Source organism: Gossypium hirsutum, chromosome A11 (assembly GCF_007990345.1).
Source record: "Gossypium hirsutum isolate 1008001.06 chromosome A11, Gossypium_hirsutum_v2.1, whole genome shotgun sequence".
Taxonomy (NCBI): domain Eukaryota; kingdom Viridiplantae; phylum Streptophyta; class Magnoliopsida; order Malvales; family Malvaceae; genus Gossypium; species Gossypium hirsutum.
This window is the reverse complement of record NC_053434.1, coordinates 14608143-14612851: the sequence shown is the minus strand read 5'-3', so window position 1 is coordinate 14612851 and position 4709 is coordinate 14608143.

The following is a 4709-nucleotide window of genomic DNA, read 5'->3' as shown; positions in this document are numbered from 1 at the left end:
GATAAGCAAAATAAGAACACTTAATTAATGAGAATAATAAAAAGCATAAAAAACATAATTCGGATACTAAAAACAATAACAATAATAATAAAAATAGTAAATAAATAATTATAAAATAATAACTAATGATAAGAAGATTAAGAATAAGACAAAAAAATAAAATAACGAATAATAATAATAACTATAATAATAAGCCAAAACAGTAACTTAAATAATAATAAACTAATGAGAATGAAACTAAGAATAATAAGAAACTTAAAAATAATAATAATCATAATCATAATAAATAATAACTAGAAAAATAAAATAAAAATAATAAATAATTAAATAATTAAAACTAAAGAAAAAGGAAAGGACAAAAAAATGGTTCACTGACAGTCGTTGGTGGAAGATTTATGGCGGCAACGGAGGGATTTGAACGGTGGCCGACGAGAAGGTGGGTCGGAGTAGGGAGTTGTTGTTAGGGGAAGGTCAGGGAAGGGAGAAAGGAAAGGAAAGAGAGGTTTACGCGTGGGGGCCCGACAAGGGAGAAGAGGAAAATCGGGGTTGGGACGAGGAAGAGAGGAGGAAGGGTGATGAGGCTTAGGGTGGGTTGTGGCTAAGGGAAAGGAAAAAGAAAGGGCGAAGGAGAAGATGTGTAACAGCTCGATTTAGGGCTTAGTCAGAATAGTGGTCTTGGGACCACAAACCTAAAGTTGGAGAAATTATTTTATTATTATTTTGGAGTCATAGCATGTTTATATTAGTACATGAAAATTTTGGTGAGATAATTTTGACGTTTGTGAGCCCGATTGTGAAAAAGGACTAAATCGCATAAAGTGTAAAAGTCCTAAATTGATAGTTAAAGGTGTTAATACCTAGAGAACCTAAATTTGGGGCCTTTAAATGGAAATTAGACCCCTAGAAATAGGGTGGCCGGCCATAGGAGACATGTGTGGTCAAAATTTTCAATTTTTGGTGGGATTAGGTGACCAATTTTGACTAAAATAGAAAATAGAAAAAGGAAATGATATCACTCTATTTTCCATTTCTTCTTAGCTGAAAATATCAGCCATTTTTGTGGTTTTAAGCTTCAAAAATTTGCAGCAACTTCAAGCACTCACAAGTAAGTGATCCTAATGGCTTTTCTAAAATATTTTTGTACTTTTAAGACCCTTGAAGCATGAATTTTCAAATGAGGGTGCTATATTGCAAAATGATCAAGAGTTTAGGGTTTTTCCATGAAATAATTTGTGTTTTTTTCTGAGTTTTTATGGAAGAAAATGAGTCTTGGTTGTCTTATAAACAACTTTTGTGAAAGGTGTTAGCATGAAAACACCTAAAGGGACTATTTTGCATAAGTTGCAAAATAAGTGATAAGAGTGTGAAATAGTGGGAATTTTAGGTTTCTATAAGATTAAAAAGAGTTCAACTAAGCTTAAAAGTTTAATAAATTCGATAAAAATCGATTTTCGGGTATAAGGGTAAAAAAGGTCATTTTGCCAAAGTTTAGGGGCAAAATGGTCATTTTATCGAAAATGCGGATTTTCAATTGCCTAATTGTAATTAGTGACTAAACGAGTGTATTTTTCTAATATAGATCAAGAATTGTCAAATCTAAACCAAGACTGGGGGAAAGCCAAACAAATCGACTAAACTGTATAGTCGCTACATTTTGAAACCCGAGGTAAGTTGTATGTAAATAATATAACTACATTGCTACTATCCATATTTAAATTGTCATTGAATAGATATGGCATTAATTGCTTGATTTCGAGATTGAGAATGTGTAATGATCATTAAGATAATAGAATTCTCGTTGGGACCTTAGGAAGTAAACCGGATATTCATGCCGTATCACTTGGGTCATTTGTGTGAGCTAGTGTAAGACATGTCTGGGACATGCATCGGCCACATCATGAGAGCCAGTGTAAGACCATGTCTGGGACATGGCATCAGCATTGAGACGAGTACTAGTGTAAGACATGTCTGGGACATGCATCAACCTCGGGATATAAGCCAGTATAAGACATGTCTGGGACATGCATCAGCTACAAGATGTGTCAGTGTAAGACCATGTCTGGGACATGGCATCGGCACGGTTATGTGAGAGCTAGTGTAAGACCATGTCTGGGACATGGCATCATCCTCGAAGATGATAGCCAGTGTAAGACCATGTCTAGGACATGGCATTGGCACTTTACCCGTGATTGAGGCCACATTATGAGAGCCAGTGTAAGACCATGTCTGGGACATGGCATCGGCATTGAGACGAGTACTAGTGTAAGACATGTCTGGGACATGCATCAACCTCAAGACATAAGCCAGTATAAGACATGTTTGGGACATGCATCGGTTGCGAGATGTGTCAGTGTAAGACCATGTCTGGGACATGGCATCGGCACGGTTATGTGAGAGCTAGTGTAAGACCATGTCTGGGACATGGCATCAGCCTCGAAGATGATAGCCAGTGTAAGACCATGTTTGGGATATGGCATCGACACTTTACCGGTGATTGAGGCTATATTATGAGAGCCAGTGTAAGACCATGTCTGGGACATGGCATCAGCATTGAGACGAGTACTAGTGTAAGACATGTCTGGGACATGCATCAACCTCGGGATATAAGCCAGTATAAGACATGTCTGGGACATGCATCGGCTACGAGATGTGTCAGTGTAAGACCATGTCTGGGACATGGCATCGGTACGGTTATGTGAGAGCTAGTGTAAGACCATGTCTGGGACATGGCATCGGCCTCGAAGATGATAGCCAGTGTAAAACCATGTCTGGGACATGGCATCGGCACTTTACCCGTGATTGAGGCCACATTATGAGAGCCAGTGTAAAACCATGTCTGGGACATGGCATCGGCATTGAGACGAGTACTAGTGTAAGAAATGTCTGGGACATGCATCAACCCCGGGACATAAGCCAGTATAAGACATGTCTGGGACATGCATCGGCTACGAGATGTGTCAGTGTAAGACCATGTCTGGGACATGGCATCGGCCTCAAAGATGATAGCCAGTGTAAGACCATGTTTAAGACATGGCATCAGTACTTTACCCGTGATTGAGGCTTACAGAATATCCGGTAGTGTTTCGAATGGTTCAACGGCAAGAGTAATAAATTTAAGTTAATGAGAAAAGTATAACCGTATTGTGAGTATTACAGGTGCCTAAGTGATACATATGTATAAGATGTCAACTTATTGTTTATGCTATGTGATTTGTATGAAGTAAAGAGTAAGTCATGCTTATGCCCACTTTGGTATCATAAATTGTTGGTAAATTGTAGACTAATTGTCGTATATTTATTTATATACAACTTACTAAGCTTTATGCTTACTCCCTTTCCTTTCCAATTCTTTCAGGGTAGCCTAACTAGCTCAAGGATCACCGAAAGTCATAGAGATATCAATCACACTATCAGCTAAAACATTCGGTATAGTTGGATTTATAGTTTTGAATATAGCATGTATAGGATTAGAACTTATTATTTTGAGTCTTGGAGATTTGGCCAAATGTGTTGGCTTAGGATAGATCCCACACTTAGTATTAAGCCATGAATGATGGCTAATATTTATTTTGAGTTTATAAAAGTTGCATCTACATGGTTGAATGAATGTTTATTGTGGCTGATTTGATTTTGGAAATTATGTTTTTTTTGGTATTGGCTGGTATTTGTGTGAAAATAGGTATGCAAGGGTGGCAATGAGGTTTGGTAAATAGCCTTATATTGCCCACATGGGCAGACACACGGTCAGCCCTATAGGCGAATGGCCCGACTGTGTGACCCCTGCACGTAAAAATTTCAATTCAATATGTATGATAATAAACACACGGGCAGAGACACGGCCTTGTGTCTCAGCTGTGTAGAGGACACGGCCTAGTACACGGGCGTGTGCCTTGGTTGTGTGACAATTTAGGAATGCTGACGTTAGAAACAGAATAAATAGGTTTTTGCACACAGGTTAAGACACGAGCGTGTTGTGGCCGTGTAAGGGACACGGGACATTAACACGGGCGTGTGTCTGGTCGTATGAAAACCCCTGTAGGTGTGAATTAGAATTTAATTCCACACGGGTGTGGGACACGTACATGTCTCAGGGTGCTTAGGCCGTGTGAGCCACACGGTCCACCAACACGACCATGTCAAAATGGTCATACGGGCGTGTTACCCTTCCACACGGGCGTGTGCCCTATTTTAAGGTAAATTTCTTAATGTTGGTTTAAGGACACAAAATGGTTCCGAATAGTTTTCAACAGTCGATTTGGGGCTCGTAGGCCCATAATAAGAAGTTTAAAGTAGAAATTTAAAAAGTTTTAATTTGGACCAAGTCTCGGTGACTTGAGACTGTTTGTATGCATAAGATAAAGTTAGGTAATGCCTCGTACTCCGACCCGGCGTGGGTTACAGGTATAGGGTGTTACAAGTTGGACGGACAGCGTGAGGAGGGGACAAATGGTGATAGTCAGACTGGCAGGAGACAATGAGAACGGCGGTAGGACTGAAAAACAAAAAGAAGACAAATTAAAAAAAATTAAGGGTTTTTGGCTTAAAAATAGGGCACGGTCGTGTGGGGTGTTTTAGCCCGTGTGCATTTTAAATTGTAAGCCCAATCTTTCGCATGACCTTGGACATGCCCATGTATCCAAGCTATGTGCGAGGCCATATGTGATTTCCTTCGCTTTTCCTACACCAATATGAGAGGTCGTATGGGTCAC